Consider the following 12,166-nt stretch of genomic DNA (forward strand, 5'->3'; position numbering starts at 1 on the left):
CAGGCCTTTTGCGGGGACCCAGCGCCCTCTCTCCGCCAGCCTTGACGTGGGGCCTCTCTGTCTGCTGCAGGTCGGTCATGGCCCCAGGCTGGAGGCCTGAAGAGCACAGCAGGGACGTCTGAACCCTAACCAAAGCCCCAGGATAAAGGGGCCCCGGGTCCCCCCGCGCCACGGTCCCCACCCCACCCCAACGTCCTCCAGGACCTGAAATGCGAGATGACCGCTGAGCAGGACACGGGGGCGCAGTGGACACCCTGGAGCAAAGCACGCGCTGAGGCCGAAAAGTGGCTCCCCCTTTGCCTGCTGGGCCGAGCCCGGGTGGGGGGCTGCTGCTGTGCTTGGTGATGCTGGGGTCACCGACTGCGCCCTCCCCCTAGGCGGTGCTCTGTGAAAGCCGGGCTCCCCCATGTGGGCGGGCTGCCACCTGGACGGTGCAGGCCTGGTGTCTCTCTCCAGGGCTCCAGCTGAGGCGCTGAGCAGCTTCTGCATCTCCTTGACAGGCAGATCCCAGGGACCTGGGCAGCAGGCCGCATCCTGATGACAGGAAAGGGTTTGGTCCTGACGGCTTGGAACCAAGGCAGCTGGTCTACCGCTGTAACGGGGCAGGATTCACCACGAGCCAGGAGGTGGCAAAAGACGGGGTGGGGAGGGGGTGGGCCTTTGGACTCCGGACTATCCCAGAACTATGGCACTCACTGTCGGCCCTGAGCAAGACAGAGGCAGGCTGATGACTGTGTTCCAAGACCCCCATCTGTCACTCGGGGATCTACCTGATCTAGTTAGGAAAGAGGACCACACTCGGAGGTGGTCTCCACTTCCCCCTTACAATCCTCATACCGTGAATCAGGCCTCCCTCCAAGCAGCCACAGGATTCCATCAGCACCCAGCGCTCCACGAGTGCGATCCTCAGCTCCCTCAGCGGCCCTGAGTCACGCTGGGACACACGGACAGCTTAAGCCGCACAGACCGAACCCAGTCCTGCCCCTAAAAGAATCCCCAAAATGGAAGGAGACGGGGACAGGTGCCTTTTTCAGACTTCTAATGGTGCAAGGAATACTTGGGCCAGTGTCAGAAGACCTTAGTAAGTTTGCAGATGGGTTTCAAAGCTTGGAAGATGAAAAACAATCCTATAATTGGTTGGGAGCTACACAGACAAGCGATGTGGCTTACAAAGGGAAGGGAACACCCTGGACGGCCGCCTCCCTTCGACAGAGCCAAACTGGGACTGCAGTACTCAACGTGGACTAGAAATGGTACCTAGCATGCTGGCTGCTCTTAGCAGAGGGATGAAAAGCTGCATTAAAAAGTCTTTTAATTAGGGCAAAGTGAGGGGTCTTACAAGGCACAGAAGAAAATCCAGCTTTGTCTCCTACTGCCTAGCAGAGGCCTCCACGAGTGCACTAACACAGACCCACCTTCCGGAGGGAAGGGCCCTGAGGAACGACAGCTTGCCTGTAGTCAGCCCCAAATACCCGGCATAAAAACCTCAGAGGGGCCACGACGCCTCGGACCCACTGCTGGACGCCCCTTTTCTGTGTTCAACAGTTGGGTCTCGAAGGAGAGATGGGACCAAAAGCTACGGTTACAGCTGCTGCAATGGACAATGCTTACAAACCACCCAGGCTGTCTGAGGGAGAACTCAGGGACAATCAAAGCAAAGATTCCTGTTTCAGGTGCCAAGGAGCTGGCCACTGGGCCCTGTTGTGAATGTGAGGCAGCAATACGCCTGGCCCTTGAAACTGGAGGTGGGGCTGTCCCCTGCTCCAGAGAGGCCAGGCCAGCAAGGACCTTCACTTCCTGCTCTGAGGCCAGAAGAGGCCAGGCACACCTGCAGTGCACCTGTCCATGGACATCACCAAGGAAACGTAGGTACTTAGGTGTCATGGGTGACTACCTCAACTGCTTCTAGACGGGGGCAGCTCACTGCATTTCCGCTTCCTTTTCTGGAACACTCTCTAGGTCCACAGCCATAGTTGGAGCTGAAGGAACCCTAGTCAGAGATTCTTTACTCCCCCCAACATGTCACTTGGAAGGTTAGCTGTTTAGCCACAAGTTTCTCACTGTCCCACAGTGGTGGTCTTCCTTTCCAAGAAGAGATTTAGTAACAAAATTGGTGGCAATTCACAAATTCTGTCAAGTCTCCCTGACCAAATTAGCCAACAGGTGGGTCCCACTGCATAGTATAAAGGAAACAACTCTAGGGCAGATTCCACTATGCTAGTGGATAGATGACTAAAAGACGCCAGCCAGCTGCCTAATGGAAAGCAGTATCCAATCGAGAAAGAGGCAGGGAAAGGTCTCCAGTCCCTCACAGACACATTTCTCAAACATGGTCTTTTTAAGCCTTGTCAGTGCCCTGGAAACGCCCCCATTCTCACTGTAGTAAGCCCTCAGAATATCGGATGGCACAAGACCTCCATCTCATTAACAAGGCTGTCATTCCAGTCCACTCTCTATGCCCAGATCCACAAACGATTCCCAAATTCCAGGGGAATACTGACTGGTTCTCAATCTTAGATTTAAAAGGTACCTTCTCCTCCACCCCCACCCCACGTCCAGACTCTCAGAAAAACCCCATTACAAGAGAGGAACAGGAGCATATCTGCGCAGTTCCCCACAGGGCCTTAGAGACAGGGGCGCCTTTGTGCGTAGACACTAGCAAAAGACAAGGAACTCAAAGCTAGACTGAGGAACCAGCCGACAGTATGTAGATATTCTTCTAGTTTGCAGCACAACTCAGCAACTACCTAACCATAGCACTTTGCAGATTTAACTTTCTAGTGAGACGGGGTTAAAGTGTCCAAAGAAAAAGCTCAGATGTTCCCCCACAAGTCCAGTTTCTTATACCTGGGAGGCACCAGCTGTCTAGGGACCCCATCCAGGCTCCCTGTGAGCTCGGGCCTCCTGCCACCAAGCAACAGCTTCATTCCCTCCTGGGAATGGCAGTCTTTGGTAGGCTCTGGCTATGGAACTGGGGACCAAGGCAAAGCCTTTACAGGAGGCTGAGCCTATGCCCCTAGAATGGACAGAAGTGACTGACAAGGCCTGATAATGCCTTCAGCAAAACAAAGCATGCCCACTAGGAATATCTTAGTTAAAGAGAAAAGTTTCTTTTTCTGTGTCAGAAAAGGAAGGAACTGCTTCAGCGGTTTGCCCCAAAGGTTAGGACAAGACCCCCCCCCCCATGGTGTACTTTTTAAGGAAATTAGATGAGCTGTCAGCTGGATGGACACCCTGCCTGGGGGCAACAGCAGCTACAGCTATACTAACAGAAGACCCTACAAAGATAGCTTAGGGACAGAGCCCAGAGGTTCCAACTCCGCCAGGTCAGAGCCATCTTGGAGACACAAGGTCACTTGTATTTAACAGAGGAATGACTCACCACGTATCAGGCTGTGCTCTTAGACACCTTTAGGTTAGTATAAAAACTTGTACTACTGTTAACCTGGTTTACTTGATACCCACAGGCCCAAAGTTAGCCACTCTTGTGAACAAGTAATCTCTCAGGCTTACGCAAGCAGAAGGCACCAGTGACCTGCTCCCCCAAAAGCCTGAGGAGGTGCGACGCACTGGTGGAAGTGGCTTTGTCTCCGGGAACCTTTGCTCAAAGGCAGAGCTAGTTGCTCTTACTTGGGCACTGATATTTTAAAAAGACAGAAGGGTAAACATGTACTGACCAAAAAAGCAAGGCTCAAGTCCCTTTCTAAGGCCGAGGCTGTCAGACTCTTGATAACCTATCTAACATACCTCTCTAATGTGTGCTCTTCTCTACAGGAAGCATGGAGGTCGGACCTGCTCCTCACTAAAGTTTCTTTCTCCTGTCAAACAGCAGCTCAAGGGCCACTGACCGCCTTCCCACAGCCCAGCCAAGCTGATGGGAGAGCACACGAGCCCCAGGAAGGGCAGTGTGCAGTCCTTCCAGCCTGAAGCAAGCTGCAGAAGACAGAGACCTCCCCTCCCCACACTCCGTAAAGATGCATGGGACTTAGGTCTCTCTGGGGGAAATGATACAGAAGAGCGGGCGTGGCAAAACTGGGGGGGAGCAGGACCTGTCGATCACAAGTCCTCAGGACACTGTTAGATAACTCTCAGGCCGCATGGAGATCTCTCAGCTCCCTTAGTTCTAGATGGCTTGAAAGATCAGCTGCCTCCTCACACCACCATATCCAAGTCAGCATTTGGAAAGAATGGACACCCCACAATATCAGCAAATCCTGTTTAAGGAGAACAGCCCAGTCGTTCCTTTGGGTCCTCACTGAGAACACTCTTCAGGACACTTTTGGTTTTGCGCATAGAGAAGGCAAGGCAGTGTGTGAATTTCTGTTTCCAAAATATCTTGGAAGAGATAATGGCCTGAGTTTTGATCGGGGTTATCAAAGCTCTCCACAGCATGCAGTGAGGAGACCTGACCATCTCAACATGAGGACTTCTGAGAGTTCTCTGGTAACACTGAAGCCACCTTCTCCTCCTCTTAGAATTTCTAGAGCAGGGTCAGTAGGAGCCCACGAAAGTGCTGGTTGTATCTACTGGCTGTAATCCTTCCTTACACAATAGTCGGTGAGCTTAATGTGTCCTTCTGAGTTCAAAAACACGCTGTGCAATTTCAAGTTTCTATACAGTATCCATCGCTCATGATAACTGAAAGCAAACTGATTACTGCAGTACTCTGGAATGTTCTTCAAGACTTATACTTTGTTGCTGTAACATTAGAACATGAAACATTAGATTTCCTCCATTTGCATAGTCTTTAACAAGAAATGGTCTGCTTCTGTCCAGAATCAAGAAGGCAAGGATGACTGATGCCTGCTCCAAAGCATGCTTCCCTGTCTGTACCTGGTCAGTGCTGACAAGCTCCTTTCATTGCATAAATGCAATTTGTCTTTTTCAACTGAACCAAGAGTACTCACTCCCACATCATTCCTCCTCCTAATTCTTGAAGCAAATCAAAGTCTTTAAAACTTAATGAAACTCTGCCTCTCTCCCTGGGGTTTGCTGCCCTCTTTTTCCTCACCAGCGTGGTCCAAACTCTCATGCCTTAATAATGAAGACTGACTGTCTATGCAGGACCTGGAGGCAAGGATGACTGATCTGTCGGCATCATGGGTTCCAGTGGCAAAGAATGCCGCTCACATTCAATGACAACATTTGTGGCACTTCTTACAGTTGACAGACAGACTGTGGTCTGAGCTCCCATTCAGTCTGTGTGGATAGCCCAGTGCACATGCCTGTTGAAATGTTTGGCTAGGAAAGTATGGCCCTCTGCAGAGAGATGAATTTCTTATAGCTGATGGATTTATCTTCACCTTGACCAGGTATTTAGTGATGTTCTAGTACACAAGGAGCTGTGTGAGAATCCTTGTGTAGCTCATAAAGCTTAAAGGCTTCTTCTAACCCTGTGATACAGCACACTGATCTTCCTCATCTATGCATTTTGCGGTGAAAAGCTATTCACTGTCAAAGAATGCGTGTTTTAAACTCTATTGCAAAGACCCTCGAAAGAGACAGAAGGTTCAAAATGTATTTTCTGGATGTCTTTTCCCATTACCAGGGCTTGTCCCCTGAAGGTGGAGCTCTCAGAGGTGCTCATAAAGAAGGGACCACAGAAGGGCTAACGGACTGGGCGGGGGGAAGCTGACATCAAGGGCTCCCCAAAGGAGGGCAGCCTGACCTCCTGCCCTGACCACACTGGCTAGAATAGTGGCGGCTCAGCCAGGATGGACGTATACAGGCTTCTTGGTGTCTCTTGGGGTCTAGTAGCTGGGACTTTGGGCTCCCACCCTGGACTTTGGTGTCTCTGGGATTTTGGTAGCTGGGTCTGAGAAAACCTGCAGACAGCTTGTGGGTGTCTCCGAGTGATGGTCAGGCCTGGCAAGACTTGCCCTGGGCTTTTTTGCGTCACTATGTTCTTGGTAATTTGGCTTAGAGAAAATGCAGTGGGTTCCTTTTTTCTGGGTGACTGGTGGTCTGTCTGGGGAGACTGGCCGTGGGCTGCTCCTGACAGGTGAGGATTCGTACTGGGTGCCCTGAGGCATCTGGATGGAGTCAGTCATCTTTACAGATGCCTTTGCTGCGTGAGGTCCTGAGGCTGCCACCCCGACCTGGGGAAAAAGCAGCTCAGTGTGTTTGCTGCCGACTTTCTCTAGCCAAGTGAGTTTGGGAGGGTCGGCTGTCCCTAGAGAGCGATGCCTGTTAACCAGGGCTCCAGGGTTTCTTTGGACCTGTGGCCAAGGAAGTGAAGTCATGTCTTGGCTTTGTAATGTGAGTCCTATCTTGTTCTCTGTGCTAAACAAATCAGTAGCTACTTCTTACTTTTACCTAAGTCTATAGCTTTTGATCATCTTTCAGCATATCTGTCATCTATCTAATTATTAGTTTTTCACTCTTGCAGCCCTGGGGCTAGAACCCTGCATCTTCACACTAAACTGCATCCTCAGACTTTTTTTCAGATACCCACTAAGGGTCTTCCTAAGTCACTAAATTGGTCAGGTTGGCCTCTCGTCTGGGTCCCGCGGAACCCTGGGGTCACAGCCACAACCATCTCTCCTGTTTCACCATGCTGTTCAGAAGTAGCAAAAGAAAAAGCTAGGAAAGCTCTTAGTGATGTTAGGTGTTAGGGTGGGCCACCGAGACTGGCCAGGTTTAAGCAACCTGAGAGGACTTCATTACAGACTGGGTGCGGCCAGGCCAGGGTGGAAAGACCACTGGCCCCGAGCTGGGAACAAGAACACATCTTCCAGGGGAGTGAGGTAGTGGAGGAAGCACTGCTGAAGAGGGCCTGGAAACTTTGGGCCATTCTGGGGCTGGGACGGAGGGTATCTCTGTGGCTTTTCTTTGGGACTAGCCAATGGTGTGCGTCCCATAAGTGTAGCTGTTTTTCTTGGATTTGCAACTTTCTGCTAGCAGGTTTTCTTATTGAGAAATGTAGTAAGTGAGTAAGTAACTAACTTAGTTAGTTTGCTCTGCCAGGTTTCCTGTTGACAGACTTGGTAAGTGAGTTCCTTCCTTTCTGCTGTGTGGCCCAGTTTGCAGACCTGACATCAGGCGTTGGCGAGGTTGTTTTAAAGCAGCACGCATGTGTTGGCCACGTGCTGGCACAGTGCTGAGGGGCTTCCACACAGCAGTCATCTTCTCCAAAGATGCCGTGTGGGCTGAGAACTGTGGGACACTTTCCTTTCCTGAAATGACCACATCGTCATTTCACTTAAGTAGAAAATTTTAAGACATTGTAGAAATTTCTGCTACTGCAGAAATCGAAATGCTGGTTTCCATTGCTACCTCTGGGTGGCGGGGAGAGAGCGGGTGAGGTGTGACAAAGCTGGCCGGGGAACATACAGAACCTTAAGTGGGGTCAACCACAAGATCCCAGGGCAGCACCAAATGACTCCCAGGACCGCGTATGTAGAACTTCTCATGGGTTCCCACGAGGTGTGGCTGGCCTGAAAGAGCCAGGTACCATGGAGAACCTGCTATGGTGACCCCCACAGCAGGCCGCCTCGAGTCTCCTGGCCCAGGAGTTATTTCTTGTTTGCTCTTCTCTTTTCCTCTTTTGTTCAGCCCAGGTTCAATCTGCACCAGTTTCTCACTCACCCATTCATCCCATGCTTTTCACATAAACTTTGAGCATCGTTTTTTGGCTCCTCTGGTTTGATCCTTTTTCAAGGAAGGGAGGACCGGAGCGTGTTAGCTGGCGAGCCGTTTCTAAAGGACTCACCGGTGACTGCGGCTATGGCTCTGGCCCATAGCAGGCTGCACCTCCTAGACACACAAGAGCGATTCGCTGTTTCCTCTCGGTGAATGAACTTAATGCAAAAGTGCAGAATTTGGTATTGGGCCAGGGAGTGAGGCACGAGGACCACACACACATGACACACCGAACCTGCCTCATGGCCACTTGTAACCACCGCCTGTCCCCATCCCAAGAGCCCGTGCACTCTGTGTGCCAGGGTTGGTTTGCAGGTCCTAGATGTGAGCAAGCTGTGCCCTTCAATGTGCAGTGTTTCGGTGTTTGCAGAAGACAAACTGCTCACGTGCCCACCTGCTGACGGCACCTGTGGGGTCTCCGCAGTAACAGGCCTTCACCAGGACTAGGGAGAGCGCGCCCGGCTGCCTCTGCCGGTGACCATGTGGGATGTGCAGCCGATGTCCCTCTGGGTTGGTATCTCCTTGTCCCCAGCCTCTGTGGCGAAGACACAGGTGCAATGGGCCCAGTTTGGAGGACACAGCAGCTGGCACTGGCCTAAAAGCTGCCGTGGCCGCTGGTTGGCCTACCTGCCGCCCAGGCCTTGCAAACATGCGGCCCACTTCCCTCCCTGTCACTAGGCTGTGGGGAGAGGGCTTGTTACGGTTTGTGTCTAGGTGTCTCCCCACCTAGACGCCTCATGCAGTCATGAAAGCAGGTTTCTAGAATCTGTGATTGATTGTTGGTCCAGTGCTGGGGTAATGGGTGTGAGTGCTGCCCTTGGGGGGATGTGGCCTGCATACAATATAAGGGTGACAGAGTCTCCTCCCGCGCTGCTCCCTCTTTGTGCTGGTTGCTTTGCTGTCTTCCGCTGCCATGACACTGCCCTCTGCCCTGTGCCACCTTGCCTTGGAACCAGCTGATTATGAACTGAAACCTCCACAAACCATGAGCTAAATAAACCTTTCCCTCTTTAATTTTGGGCATTGGGTGTTTTGTCTCAGCGAGAGGAAAGCAACCAAGACACGTTTCTGACCCCACAAGTGCTGACTCCGGAATTCTGAGCAGTGTCAGCCTCAGTTAAGATCAGGTCTTGGGAGCATTCTAAGAGCCTTGGCCTGGTGACCTTGTCTGGGATGAGGGCCAGGCCTTAGCACCTGATTGCCAGTGCTAGGGAAATAGCACCAGGTCCCCTGAGATGCTGGTGCTGGGGTACAAGCAAGGAACATGAACTCAAAGGCAGATGGAGTGTGCTCGTTAACCTTAATTACCAGGTGAGCACAAGTCCCATCTGCTCATTTCAAAGCAAGGGCATGACACCCAGGGGGATACGGAACTGGACACAGCTCCCTGGGCACTGGCTCTCCTGGCTATCTGCCTGGGGTTGCATCATGATGACACCATCTCTTGGTAGAGAACCTGCCAGGGTAGGTGTTCACCCCACTATCGGAGGGTAGGGGTTTGGGTAGGGGCCCCTGACCTGAGCAGTGAGTGACCCTGAAGATGTGTCAGAGCGAGTGGAGGGTTGAATGTCACAGCTCCAAGTGGGAAAATGTCCTGCCAAATGTTGCGGAACAGCTGGGGACCAAGTGAAGAATCCAAACACGGGACCTGGAACAAGGATTTGGGCAGCGTTTTAGGGAAAACCCAGTAGTGAAGCAGTCATGGTTTAAAGGGTGCACAGGCCCACAGCTTGTGTGCAAATCCAAACACTTGACGTGGAGTGGGTGTGCTCAGGAGAACGGGGAACCCATCCTCCTTCCGCAGCCTTTTTCTGGGTGAAGCTGCTGGACTGATTGTCGCTTTGGGAATAAATATTTAACTGCAAGCAGGGAGATCTGACACCTCATCAATAGGATGTCTTGTTTGGTTTTCAAAAAGTATAAATTCAAATGCAATTGAAAAACTTAGACCCCTGTTTGAAGATTAGAAAACACTGTCCTCAGTGTTACTGCGTTTTAGGGTTTCATCCCAGTGCTTTGTGAGTCAAAGCAGAGGTCCGGCACCACGCCCTTCCTCCCCAGCCAGATGTGCGCATCGAGGCCTCTGGTCCTTGGGTCACCGGGCTGTGGGGTGCAGGAGGGAGCCAGGCTTGTCCCACCCCGTGCACATTAATATTCAATCAACTGCTGATATTCAGCATTTCTCCCCAGAGTGTGAGGAGACCTCTATCTCCCCTCCACTTGGTTCCAGCCGGAATGAACCTGAAGCGGCTCTACAGTTCTGTAGCTTTTGCTTTTCCTTTTGAGAGGCCCCGGGATCGAGTCCTGAGCCTGGGGCTTCTCGCACACATACCCGAACTCTGCAGAGGACGAGGTATGTGGGGCAGGGACTTGCCTCTCTCTCTCGTGTCCCCTCGCTCCCTCAGGATGTGTCACCAAGACAGTAAAGTCCACACAGTGCTCAGAGCTTTCCACGTCACCCCCTCACTGCCCCACATGGCTCAGAACCAGGAGCTGCCCTGTGTGTGCCAACACATTTTCCTCTGACAAAAGCAGGAGACCAGGGCACGGTGCTGTGGCTGAGTGGGTGGGTACAGCCTACCAACTGAAGCTGGTTAACCACAGATGCAGGGATGACACAGCCCATGCCAGGTACCAGTCTCCCAAAATTCAAACACACCCAGCTGGCACCTGATGCCAGTCTCCTCACACAAGGTTGAGGGGGGCCGCCTGGATCAAAGAAGACAGAGCAAGTGACCATTCCACTGCCTCTGGTTCTCGCCGTGGTCCGTGCTGCTCACAGAATGTGTCTCTCTTCTTCCTTCAAAGCACCCTTTTCTCCATGAGCACTTTTTCTTATTTTTTCCCTGAAATAAATAGTCATTTTTCACATCCACCCCTTGTCCTAACAAGTCACTGACTGGACAAATAAGACCGTGGAAAGCCCTGGTGGTTCTGCCCCACTGACACAGGACCACGGAGCACTGCGGGCTCCTTGGACCAGCACAGTTGCCAGCCACGGGCCGGGTGGCTTACACCCCATGGCACAATGTTTATTTCTAGAGCCTGGAGTTCCAGACCCAGGTCCAGCCGGTCACTTGCTTCCTAGTGGCTCCCTCGCATGGGCCCCCATGGCCTTTCCTAAGGGCGTGTGCTCTTATAAGGCCCCACCCACTGGACTGGGACCCCACTGTTTGGATCCCATTTAAACCTTAATTACTTACTAAACACACAGGGCCAGGGTTCTGCGGATCAGCGGAGGGCACATTTCAGTCCTGAGCAATCAAGCCCTGCATGCAGCATGGCGTCTGACCCAGAGGCACTGCCACCAGAGCTCAGCCAGTCCACACACGGGGTGAGCAGTAAGAGTCACCAGAGCACTCACCTGGGCTGCAAACGTCAGCACAAGCCGAGAGCCCCGTAGGCAGGCCCAGAAACAAACGCAGCCATTGTGATCGGCCGCCTGTCAGAACCCCTTCCCGGGCCAGCAAACTCTGGGTTAGCCCAGAGGGGCTGGATGGCCACAGCCCAGGCCACAGGCAGCTTCCGGAGTCACCCCCCCCCCATCACGCTCTCCCATGGGACCTCACTGGGGTCCCCGTCCCCTGCCAGAACAACGAGCAGGCGTCTCAGAGACCGAATGCATGGTAAGAGGTGACTCGGAAGTGACAACTGCCGGGGCCAGGGCACGGCTAATGGAACACGGCGTGTGCTGAGGGGTCGTCTGCCAACATCAAAGCCTCGAGGGCAGTGAGGGCGAACCTTTTAGAGCTGTAATGATCACAAGTGCGTGCCACAGGCTCGCACCCCTGCTCCAGGGCAAGGACACAGAATGAAGCAGCACAAAAACAGGCCACTTTACCGAAGGAGTACACGGTCATTATACAGCACCCTTGTGTAAGCCACCGTAACTCCCTGCCGTGTTGTGTCCCATCTCGATGCTCCTGCCTCTGGTGTCCTTCAGGTCCCCCTGGGGCCCTCACCATTCCTCTCACACAGCCCCTGCGTGCATGATTTTATTTCAGCAGCTCCACCGTTGGCCTCCCAGAAACCTGCCCCTAGTCACTAGAGCTTCTCCACCCGTGTGCAGGGAGCTGAAGGTGCCTGAGAGTCCCTGTCACCCTGGGGCGGCCCATAGTGAATGACCAATTCCTGTGGAGCATGGAGGTCCCACTCGGTGTTCAGGCAGGAGTTACGGCTTAAACATGAAATATCCCCTAAGACTCAAGTGTTGAGGACTCTGTTCGGAGGTGGGGGCCGGAGAGCCGATTAGATCACTGGGCACTGATGTCGTCAGTGGGTGACACCAGTCCCTTCCTGAAGTTGCCCCCTTGCCAAGCGTCTCTCACTCCCAGCCTTGTGCCCTTCTCTTCCCTAGAAGTTTCTCCTGGGAGCACTTCCCACATAAATCCTCGCATGCAAATCACTGTCTCAGGCCCTGCTGCGGGGGACCTGAACGGAGACTGGTGAACAATAACCCCTGTATTTATCCCAGACTTCCACTGCTACCCAGACTAGGAAACAGTAAGGTTAAGTCAGCCCTAGA

General features: G+C 52.7%; 1 protein-coding gene and 1 long non-coding RNA gene across 2 annotated transcripts in view; one reads left to right on the plus strand and one right to left on the minus strand.

The window, feature by feature from the left end:
• The window catches only part of LOC134476221 (collagen, type I, alpha 1a-like), a 56,733-nt gene that overhangs the window by 21,356 nt on the left and 23,211 nt on the right, over nt 1-12,166 (minus strand). The window lies entirely within an intron of this gene.
• Nucleotides 652-7,628, plus strand: LOC134476342 (uncharacterized). The gene is made up of 2 exons (XR_010047887.1): nt 652-1,865; nt 3,775-7,628. It is a non-coding gene; the product is annotated as an uncharacterized LOC134476342 (long non-coding RNA).

The sequence above is a fragment of the Cavia porcellus genome, unplaced genomic scaffold (genome assembly GCF_034190915.1).
Source record: "Cavia porcellus strain 051 isolate PalLab524CR breed Dunkin Hartley unplaced genomic scaffold, mCavPor4.1 scaffold_6, whole genome shotgun sequence".
Lineage (NCBI taxonomy): Eukaryota > Metazoa > Chordata > Mammalia > Rodentia > Caviidae > Cavia > Cavia porcellus.